This window comes from Bufo gargarizans, chromosome 9 (genome assembly GCF_014858855.1).
Source record: "Bufo gargarizans isolate SCDJY-AF-19 chromosome 9, ASM1485885v1, whole genome shotgun sequence".
Classification (NCBI taxonomy): domain Eukaryota; kingdom Metazoa; phylum Chordata; class Amphibia; order Anura; family Bufonidae; genus Bufo; species Bufo gargarizans.
The window spans coordinates 95171015-95183327 of record NC_058088.1 but is presented as its reverse complement, the minus strand read 5'-3'; positions in this window follow the sequence as shown (position 1 = coordinate 95183327).

The following is a 12313-nucleotide window of genomic DNA, read 5'->3' as shown; positions in this document are numbered from 1 at the left end:
TATCTCCCAGTCTCATAAAAGCAGTAAAGAGGGTGAGAACTCCAATGATGTTTGTGTGACGGACCAGGGAGCTGGATGGGGGTGTCGAGGAGGAGGCAGCATCAGTTGAGAAGGGCAGTGATGGCAGCAATAAAGAGCAGAGGCCACAAACCTCCCAAAGAACAGCCAGGGCCATGTCTCCTTCAGGATCTGGTGATGCAGCTGACACTGCGTGTGGGTTAAGCTCAAAACATTCCAGAGCTAAGTTCAGCTTGGATGACTATAGCTCTGTGTGAGAACTCCCATATGGCACCTTTTCTCCACAAGGTGGGCACACAAAACCACAACTGTGTGCAGGATCTGCAGGATTAAAATAAACTGTGGCCATTCAAACACACTTATAGCTACCAGAGTTCTATTGCACTACGCGAGGTGGCATCACCGGATCCTTTATGATAAAACAACTGATTAGCATTCCCAATCAGATCAAGTCTGTCCTTCTTCTGGTCCTCTATGTGGCAGCCAACTTGCATCACCAAGCGGTGCAGAATCTTTGTCATCATTAACATTAAAGATGAGAGAAGTTTTAAAAACTTGATTTGTCAACTCACTGAAGTTAGCCAAGAAATTTGACTCATTACAAATTACTTTGTCACATGGAGCAACCGTGCTGTGGGCAAGTTGCCACCATGCTGTGTGAAAATACGTGCAACCAACCTGCAGCTGCCTTTTTGCGCTGTTTCGAATACTCCACCAACATGGCCAGTGCCGATGACACCGTTCTCAGCGTTACTATCCCACTTCTATGCCTCCTTTAAAAAAAACGATGCTGGCGATGATGGAAGAGGATGTGACACAGGAAGAGGGATCATTTACAAGGGTTTCAGGCCAGTCATTGTCACAACCAGACAGCTGAGAAGCTCTGACAGAAGCCTTTCAGAACCTCCTACTTGAGTTTTCTTTGTTGTGGTGTTCAGTTCCTCATCTCGTTAGCCTCTCTCAGCTGTTATGTAGTTGGGCTGATTGCTTCCCTTTAAATTCCTCCCCATAATGCATTACTGGGCGGCTTATACTTCTTCCTGGAGTGTGTGTGCATGCTGATCCTTTTTCCCAGTCTGCTACTAAGTTAAGAGCTGTACATTTATCTGTCATTTTCTGTTTGCTGGATCCCAGGTGACCCTGATTCCCTCCATGTCTGGTGTAGGGAGCCGGTGGTCGTGTCCCCTCACTATTTTAGGGTGTTCAGGTGTTATATAGTCGAGGTACGTGGATATGCAACCATCCACCTTTGGGATTTTTGCATAGGCTGAGCAGCCAGGGAAAGTGCCAGGTCTTGTGCAGGGGTCTCCCTTTTGGTTCCTTAGCTTTGGATCCAGTGAGTCATATATGCATGTTGCATTGTCTTGTTTCCTGTACACCGTCCGTGACATTATAAGCCGCCAAAACCGTCTGAAGCATGGATCCGGTTTCACTTTTGGCTGAACGCTTCCAGGGTCTTTCATTGGAGGTAATTGATCTCCGTAAGACTTTTTCTGAGCTTCAAGTGACCAGTTCAGCTTGCGTTCATGGAGTGTGTTCTGAGCCTAAGATCTCGCTCCCGGATACGTTCTCCAGGGGTAGTGAGAATTTTGTGCGTTTTAGAGAGGCTTGCAAACTCCATTTTCGCCTTCTTCCCTGGTTCCTCTGGTGATGAGGAACGGAGGGTGAGGATCATTATATCGCTGCTCAGGGGTAACGCTCAGTCTTGGGCCTTTTCGCTGCCGGAGGGGGCACGGCCTCTCCGTTCAGTGGACGAATTATTTTTAGCCCTGGGTCAGATATATGATGATCTGGATCGTGTTGCTCTGGCTGAGTCTAGACTACGTCTATTATGCCAGGGTAAACAATCCGCAGAGATATACTGCTCAGAATTTTGGAGATGGGCAGCTGATACTGGTTGGAATGATGCTGCACTCCGAAATCAATTTTGCCATGGTCTTTCAGAGGGATTGAAAGATGCATTTGCCTTTCATGAGAGGCCTATTTCCTTGGACTCTGCTATGTCTCAGGCCGTTCGTATTGACCGGCGTCTTAGAGAGAGAGGAGAGATATCTCCTTCCTGTCATACTCAGTCCCAGGACAGTGCAGCGGTCTCATTCTGTGCGCAGGGGTCTCGGTCGCTGTCAGCCCCTTCTGAACAGGAGCCCATGCAGCTGGGGTTGATTGCTTCTGACAATAGAAGATTCAGCTCGCATGGGAGGGTTTGTTTTTGTTGTGGAGGTATAAATCATTTGGCAAATGTTTGTCCCTCTAGGAGATTCAGGCAGTTTTCTGGGAGTAATAATCTGTTACTATTGGCAGGGTTGAGGCAGAAATTGAAGTTTTTTTCGTTTGCTTGTAGTTCCCGTTTTGTCCTGGCTGCTAGGGTGGCGCTAGAGAGCAAGAACATTTTTTGTGAGATTTTTGTGGATAGTGGAGCAGCTGTCAATCTCATTGATAATCAATTTGCAATAACTCATGGTTTCCAGGTGCGCACTTTGGGAAAGGATATTCCTGTTTTTGCCATTGATTCCGCTTCACTTTCTCAGAAATCATTAAAGGGCATAGTTCACAATATCCGTTTAATTGTGAGTAGGGATGAGCGAACTCGAACTGTATAGTTCGGGTTCGTACCGAATTTTGGGGTGTCCGTGACACGGACCCGAACCCGGACATTTTCGTAAAAGTCCGGGTTCGGGTTCGGTGTTCGTCGCTTTCTTCGCGCTTTTGTGACGCTTTCTTGGCGCTTTTTGAAAGGCTGCAAAGCAGCCAATCAACAAGCGTCATACTACTTGCCCCAAGAGGCCATCACAGCCATGCCTACTATTGGCATGGCTGTGATTGGCCAGAGCACCATGTGACCCAGCCTCTATTTAAGCTGGAGTCACATAGCGCCGCCCGTCACTCTGCTCTGATTAGCGTAGGGAGAGGTTGCGGCTGCGACAGTAGGGCGAGATTAGGCAGATTAACTCCTCCAAAGGACTTGATTAACTGATCGATCTGCAGCTGTGGATCATTGAGCTGCTGATCCTCAATTGCTCACTGTTTTTAGGCTGCACAGACCGTTTGTCAGTCTCATTTTTCTGGGGTGATCGGCGGCCATTTTGTGTCTTGTGGTGCGCCAGCACAAGCTGCGACCAAGTGCATTTAACCCTCAATGGTGTGGTTGTTTTTTGGCTAAAGCCTACATCAGGGTGAAGCTGTCACACCAAGTGCATTTAACCAGCAATAGTCTGTTCATTTTTTGGCCATATACAAAATCAGGGGCAAGCTGCGCCTGTCACCAAGTGCATTTAACCCTCAATGGTGTGGTTGTTTTTTGGCTAAAGCCTACATCAGGGTGAAGCTGTCACACCAAGTGCATTTAACCAGCAATAGTCTGTTCATTTTTTGGCCATATACAAAATCAGGGGCAAGCTGCGCCTGTCACCAAGTGCATTTAACCCTCAATGGTGTGGTTGTTTTTTGGCTAAAGCCTACATCAGGGTGAAGCTGTCACACCAAGTGCATTTAACCAGCAATAGTCTGTTCATTTTTTGGCCATATACAAAATCAGGGGCAAGCTGCGCCTGTCACCAAGTGCATTTAACCCTCAATGGTGTGGTTGTTTTTTGGCTAAAGCCTACATCAGGGTGAAGCTGTCACACCAAGTGCATTTAACCAGCAATAGTCTGTTCATTTTTTGGCCATATCCCAGTCTAATTCTGTCACTAAATCCATACCGGTCACCCAGCGCCTAAATACTAGGCCTCAAATTTATATCCAGCTAAATCTGTCCCTAGTGCTGTAGCTGGGCGAGTTATTTAGTGTCCGTTCAAGCACATTTCTTGTTCTGGGTTGAAATACAATTCCCAATTTAGCAATTTCATAATTTAGTGGTTCCTGCTATATCAGAGCTCTTTGAAATCTATCCCAAAAAGGGTATATAATATTGAAGGTGCACATAGGGTCATTCAGAGTAACTTCACACACACCCGCTACTGTGTATTTCCAAGTCTAATTCTGTCACTAAATCCATACCGGTGACCCAGCGCCTAAATACTAGGCCTCAAATTTAATTCCCTCTAAATCTCTCGTTACCCACCGCTGTACTGTTGTTGCTGGGCAAGATATTTAGTGTCCGTCAAAGCACATTTTTTGTTCTGGGTTGAAGTACAATTCCCAATTTAGCAATTTCATAATTTAGTGGTTTCTGCTATATCAGAGCTATTTGAAATCTATCCCAAAAAGGGTATATAATATTGAAGGTGCACATAGGGTCATTCAGAATAACTTCACACACACCCGCTACTGTGTATTTCCAAGTCTAATTCTGTCACTAAACCCATACCTGTCACCCAGCGCCTAAATACTAGGCCTCAAATTTAAATCCCTCTAAATCTCTCGTTACCGTTGTCCTGTTGTAGCTGGGAAAGTTATTTAGTGCCCGTCAAAGCACATTTTTTGTTCTGGGTTGAAGTACAATTCCCAATTTAGCAATTTCATAATTTAGTGGTTCCTGCTATATCAGAGCTATTTGAAATCTATCCCAAAAAGGGTATATAATATTGAAGGTGCACATAGGGTCATTCAGAATAACTTCACACACACCCGCTACTGTGTATTTCCAAGTCTAATTCTGTCACTAAATCCATACCGGTGACCCAGCGCCTAAATACTAGGCCTCAAATTTAATTCCCTCTAAATCTCTCGTTACCCACCGCTGTACTGTTGTTGCTGGGCAAGATATTTAGTGTCCGTCAAAGCACATTTTTTGTTCTGGGTTGAAGTACAATTCCCAATTTAGCAATTTCATAATTTAGTGGTTTCTGCTATATCAGAGCTATTTGAAATCTATCCCTAAAAGGGTATATAATATTGAAGGTGCACATAGGGTCATTCAGAATAACTTCACACACACCCGCTACTGTGTATTTCCAAGTCTAATTCTGTCACTAAACCCATACCTGTCACCCAGCGCCTAAATACTAGGCCTCAAATTTATATCCAGCTAAATCTGTCCCTAGTGCTGTAGCTGGGCGAGTTATTTAGTGTCCGTTCAAGCACATTTCTTGTTCTGGGTTGAAATACAATTCTCAATTTAGCAATTTCATAATTTAGTGGTTCCTGCTATATCAGAGCTCTTTGAAATCTATCCCAAAAAGGGTATATAATATTGAAGGTGCACATAGGGTCATTCAGAGTAACTTCACACACACCCGCTACTGTGTATTTCCAAGTCTAATTCTGTCACTAAATCCATACCGGTGACCCAGCGCCTAAATACTAGGCCTCAAATTTAATTCCCTCTAAATCTCTCGTTACCCACCGCTGTACTGTTGTTGCTGGGCAAGATATTTAGTGTCCGTCAAAGCACATTTTTTGTTCTGGGTTGAAGTACAATTCCCAATTTAGCAATTTCATAATTTAGTGGTTTCTGCTATATCAGAGCTATTTGAAATCTATCCCAAAAAGGGTATATAATATTGAAGGTGCACATAGGGTCATTCAGAATAACTTCACACACACCCGCTACTGTGTATTTCCAAGTCTAATTCTGTCACTAAACCCATACCTGTCACCCAGCGCCTAAATACTAGGCCTCAAATTTAAATCCCTCTAAATCTCTCGTTACCGTTGTCCTGTTGTAGCTGGGAAAGTTATTTAGTGCCCGTCAAAGCACATTTTTTGTTCTGGGTTGAAGTACAATTCCCAATTTAGCAATTTCATAATTTAGTGGTTCCTGCTATATCAGAGCTATTTGAAATCTATCCCAAAAAGGGTATATAATATTGAAGGTGCACATAGGGTCATTCAGAATAACTTCACACACACCCGCTACTGTGTATTTCCAAGTCTAATTCTGTCACTAAATCCATACCGGTGACCCAGCGCCTAAATACTAGGCCTCAAATTTAATTCCCTCTAAATCTCTCGTTACCCACCGCTGTACTGTTGTTGCTGGGCAAGATATTTAGTGTCCGTCAAAGCACATTTTTTGTTCTGGGTTGAAGTACAATTCCCAATTTAGCAATTTCATAATTTAGTGGTTTCTGCTATATCAGAGCTATTTGAAATCTATCCCTAAAAGGGTATATAATATTGAAGGTGCACATAGGGTCATTCAGAATAACTTCACACACACCCGCTACTGTGTATTTCCAAGTCTAATTCTGTCACTAAATCCATACCGGTGACCCAGCGCCTAAATACTAGGCCTCAAATTTAATTCCCTCTAAATCTCTCGTTACCCACCGGTGTACTGTTGTTGCTGGGCAAGATATTTAGTGTCCGTCAAAGCACATTTTTTGTTCTGGGTTGAAGTACAATTCCCAATTTAGCAATTTCATAATTTAGTGGTTTCTGCTATATCAGAGCTATTTGAAATCTATCCCTAAAAGGGTATATAATATTGAAGGTGCACATAGGGTCATTCAGAATAACTTCACACACACCCGCTACTGTGTATTTCCAAGTCTAATTCTGTCACTAAACCCATACCTGTCACCCAGCGCCTAAATACTAGGCCTCAAATTTAAATCCCTCTAAATCTCTCGTTACCGTTGTCCTGTTGTAGCTGGGAAAGTTATTTAGTGCCCGTCAAAGCACATTTTTTGTTCTGGGTTGAAGTACAATTCCCAATTTAGCAATTTCATAATTTAGTGGTTCCTGCTATATCAGAGCTATTTGAAATCTATCCCAAAAAGGGTATATAATATTGAAGGTGCACATAGGGTCATTCAGAATAAATTCACACACACGCTTCTGTGCATTTCCAAGTCTAATTCTGTCACTAAATCCATACCGGTGACCCAGCGCCTAAATACTAGGCCTCAAATTTAATTCCCTCTAAATCTCTCGTTACCCACCGCTGTACTGTTGTTGCTGGGCAAGATATTTAGTGTCCGTCAAAGCACATTTTTTGTTCTGGGTTGAAGTACAATTCCCAATTTAGCAATTTCATAATTTAGTGGTTTCTGCTATATCAGAGCTATTTGAAATCTATCCCTAAAAGGGTATATAATATTGAAGGTGCACATAGGGTCATTCAGAATAACTTCACACACACCCGCTACTGTGTATTTCCAAGTCTAATTCTGTCACTAAATCCATACCGGTGACCCAGCGCCTAAATACTAGGCCTCAAATTTAATTCCCTCTAAATCTCTCGTTACCCACCGGTGTACTGTTGTTGCTGGGCAAGATATTTAGTGTCCGTCAAAGCACATTTTTTGTTCTGGGTTGAAGTACAATTCCCAATTTAGCAATTTCATAATTTAGTGGTTTCTGCTATATCAGAGCTATTTGAAATCTATCCCTAAAAGGGTATATAATATTGAAGGTGCACATAGGGTCATTCAGAATAACTTCACACACACACGCTTCTGTGCATTTCCAAGTCTAATTCTGTCACTAAATCCATACCGGTCACCCAGCGCCTAAATACTAGGCCTCAAATTTATATCCCGCTGAATTTGAATACAATACATTGGGCCAAATAATATATTTGTTGTTGTGGTGAACCATAACAATGAGAAAAACATCTAGTAAGGGACGCGGACGTGGACATGGTCGTGGTGGTGTTAGTGGACCCTCTGGTGCTGGGAGAGGACGTGGCCGTTCTGCCACATCCACACGTCCTAGTGTACCAACTACCTCAGGTCCCAGTAGCCGCCAGAATTTACAGCGATATATGGTGGGGCCCAATGCCGTTCTAAGGATGGTAAGGCCTGAGCAGGTACAGGCATTAGTCAATTGGGTGGCCGACAGTGGATCCAGCACGTTCACATTATCTCCCACCCAGTCTTCTGCAGAAAGCGCACAGATGGCGCCTGAAAACCAACCCCATCAGTCTGTCACATCACCCCCATGCATACCAGGGAAACTGTCTCAGCCTCAAGTTATGCAGCAGTCTCTTATGCTGTTTGAAGACTCCGCTGGCAGGGTTTCCCAAGGGCATCCACCTAGCCCTTCCCCAGCGGTGAAAGACATAGAATGCACTGACGCACAACCACTTATGTTTCCTGATGATGAGGACATGGGAATACCACCTCAGCATGTCTCTGATGATGACGAAACACAGGTGCCAACTGCTGCGTCTTTCTGCAGTGTGCAGACTGAACAGGAGGTCAGGGATCAAGACTGGGTGGAAGACGATGCAGGGGACGATGAGGTCCTAGACCCCACATGGAATGAAGGTCGTGCCACTGACTTTCACAGTTCGGAGGAAGAGGCAGTGGTGAGACCGAGCCAACAGCGTAGCAAAAGAGGGAGCAGTGGGCAAAAGCAGAACACCCGCCGCCAAGAGACTCCGCCTGCTACTGACCGCCGCCATCTGGGACCGAGCACCCCAAAGGCAGCTTCAAGGAGTTCCCTGGCATGGCACTTCTTCAAACAATGTGCTGACGACAAGACCCGAGTGGTTTGCACGCTGTGCCATCAGAGCCTGAAGCGAGGCATTAACGTTCTGAACCTGAGCACAACCTGCATGACCAGGCACCTGCATGCAAAGCATGAACTGCAGTGGAGTAAACACCTTAAAACCAAGGAAGTCACTCAGGCTCCCCCTGCTACCTCTTCTGCTGCTGCCGCCTCGGCCTATTCTGCTGCTGCCGCCTCGGCCTCTTCCTCCGCCTCTGGAGGAACGTTGGCACCTGCCGCCCAGCAAACAGGGGATGTACCACCAACACCACCACCACCACCTCCGTCACCAAGCGTCTCAACCATGTCACACGCCAGCGTTCAGCTCTCCATCTCACAAACATTTGATAGAAAGCGTAAATTCCCACCTAGCCACCCTCGATCCCTGGCCCTGAATGCCAGCATTTCTAAACTACTGGCCTATGAAATGCTGTCATTTAGGCTGGTGGACACAGACAGCTTCAAACAGCTCATGTCGCTTGCTGTCCCACAGTATGTTGTTCCCAGCCGGCACTACTTCTCCAAGAGAGCCGTGCCTTCCCTGCACAACCAAGTATCCGATAAAATCAAGTGTGCACTGCGCAACGCCATCTGTAGCAAGGTCCACCTAACCACAGATACGTGGACCAGTAAGCACGGCCAGGGACGCTATATCTCCCTAACTGCACACTGGGTAAATGTAGTGGCAGCTGGGCCCCAGGCGGAGAGCTGTTTGGCGCACGTCCTTCCGCCGCCAAGGATCGCAGGGCAACATTCTTTGCCTCCTGTTGCCACCTCCTCCTTCTCGGCTTCCTCCTCCTCTTCTTCCACCTGCTCATCCAGTCAGCCACACACCTTCACCACCAACTTCAGCACAGCCCGGGGTAAACGTCAGCAGGCCATTCTGAAACTCATATGTTTGGGGGACAGGCCCCACACCGCACAGGAGTTGTGGCGGGGTATAGAACAACAGACCGACGAGTGGTTGCTGCCGGTGAGCCTCAAGCCCGGCCTGGTGGTGTGTGATAATGGGCGAAATCTCGTTGCAGCTCTGGGACTAGCCAATTTGACGCACATCCCTTGCTTGGCGCATGTGCTGAATTTGGTGGTGCAGAAGTTCATTCACAACTACCCCGACATGTCAGAGCTGCTGCATAAAGTGCGGGCCGTCTGTTCGCGCTTCCGGCGTTCACATCCTGCTGCTGCTCGCCTGTCTGCGCTACAGCGTAACTTCGGCCTTCCCGCTCACCGCCTCATATGCGACGTGCCCACCAGGTGGAACTCCACCTTGCACATGCTGGACAGACTGTGCGAGCAGCAGCAGGCCATAGTGGAGTTTCAGCTGCAGCACGCACGGGTCAGTCGCACTACAGAACAGCACCACTTCACCACCAATGACTGGGCCTCCATGCGAGACCTGTGTGCCCTGTTGCGCTGTTTCGAGTACTCCACCAACATGGCCAGTGGCGATGACACCGTTATCAGCGTTACAATACCACTTCTATGTCTCCTTGAGAAAACACTTAGGGCGATGATGGAAGAGGAGGTGGCCCAGGAGGAGGAGGAGGAGGAGGAGGAAGAGGGGTCATTTTTAGCACTTTCAGGCCAGTCTCTTCGAAGTGACTCAGAGGGAGGTTTTTGGCAACAGCAGAGGCCAGGTACAAATGTGGCCAGCCAGGGCCCACTACTGGAGGACGAGGAGGACGAGGATGAGGAGGAGGTGGAGGAGGATGAGGATGAAGCATGGTCACAGCGGGGTGGCACCCAACGCAGCTCGGGTCCATCACTGGTGCGTGGCTGGGGGGAAAGGCAGGACGATGACGATACGCCTCCCACAGAGGACAGCTTGTCCTTATCCCTGGGCAGCCTGGCACACATGAGCGACTACATGCTGCAGTGCCTGCGCAACGACAGCAGAGTTGCCCACATTTTAACCTGTGCGGACTACTGGGTTGCCACCCTGCTGGATCCACGCTACAAAGACAATGTGCCCACCTTACTTCCTGCACTGGAGCGTGATAGGAAGATGCGCGAGTACAAGCGCACGTTGGTAGACACGCTACTGAGAGCATTCCCAAATGTCACAGGGGAACAAGTGGAAGCCCAAGGCCAAGGCAGAGGAGGAGCAAGAGGTCGCCAAGGCAGCTGTGTCACGGCCAGCTCCTCTGAGGGCAGGGTTAGCATGGCAGAGATGTGGAAAACTTTTGTCAACACGCCACAGCTAACTGCACCACCACCTGATACGCAACGTGTTAGCAGGAGGCAACATTTCACTAACATGGTGGAACAGTACGTGTGCACACCCCTCCACGTACTGACTGATGGTTCGGCCCCATTCAACTTCTGGGTCTCTAAATTGTCCACGTGGCCAGAGCTAGCCTTTTATGCCTTGGAGGTGCTGGCCTGCCCGGCAGCCAGCGTTTTGTCTGAACGTGTATTCAGCACGGCAGGGGGCGTCATTACAGACAAACGCAGCCGCCTGTCTACAGCCAATGTGGACAAGCTGACGTTCATAAAAATGAACCAGGCATGGATCCCACAGGACCTGTCCGTCCCTTGTCCAGATTAGACATTAACTACCTCCCCATAACCATATATTATTGGACTCCAGGGCACTTCCTCATTCAATCCTATTTTTATTTTCATTTTACCATTATATTGCGAGGCTACCCAAAGTGAATGAACCTCTCCTCTGCCTGTGTGCTAGGCCTAAATATATGCCAATGGACTGTTGCAGTGGTGGGTGACGTGAAGCCTCATTCTCTGCTATGACATGCAGACTGATTCTCTGCTGACATGAAGCCAGATCCTCTGTTACGGGAGCTCTCTCCTCTGCCTGGGTGCTGGGCCTAAATTTATGACAATTGACTGTTGCAGTGGTGGGGTGACGTGAAGCCTGATTCTCTGCTATGATATGAAGACTGATTCTCTGCTGACATGAAGCCAGATTGTCTGTTACGGGACCTTTCTCCTCTGCCTGGGTTCTGGGCCTAAATTTATGAAAATTGACTGTTGCAGTGGTGGGTGACGTGAAGCCTGATTCTCTGCTATGATATGAAGACTGATTCTCTGCTGACATGAAGCCAGATTGTCTGTTACGGGACCTTTCTCCTCTGCCTGGGTTCTGGGCCTAAATTTATGAAAATTGACTCTTACAGTGGTGGGTGACGTGAAGCCTGATTCTCTGCTATGATATGAAGACTGATTCTCTGCTGACATGAAGCCAGATTCTCTGTTACGGGACCTCTCCTCTGCCTGGGTGCTGGGCCTAAATTTATGACAATGGACTGTTGCAGTGGTGGCTGACGTGAAGCCTGATTCTCTGCTATGACATGCAGACTGATTCTCTGCTGTCATGAAGCCAGATTGTCTGTTACGGGACCTCTCTGCTCTGCCTGTGTGCTAGGCCTAAATATATGCCAATGGACTGTTGCAGTGGTGGCTGACGTGAAGCCTCATTCTCTGCTATGACATGCAGACTAATTCTCTGCTGACATGAAGCCAGATTGTCTGTTACGGGACCTCTCTCCTCTGCCTGGGTGCTGGGCCTAAATTTATGACAATGGACTGTTGCAGTGGTGGCTGACGTGAAGCCTGATTCTCTGCTATGACATGCAGACTAATTCTCTGCTGACATGCAAGCCAGATTGTCTGTTACGGGACCTCTCTACCTCTGCCTGGGTGCTGGGCCTAAATATATGCCAATGGACTGTTGCAGTGGTGTGCTGACGTGAAGACCTCATTCTCTGCTATGACATGCAGACTAATTCTCTGCTGTCATGAAGCCAGATTGTCTGTTACGGGACCTCTCTGCTCTGCCTGTGTGCTAGGCCTAAATATATGCCAATGGACTGTTGCAGTGGTGGGTGACGTGAAGCCTCATTCTCTGCTATGACACTGCAGACTGATTCTCTGCTGACATGAAGCCAGATTGTCT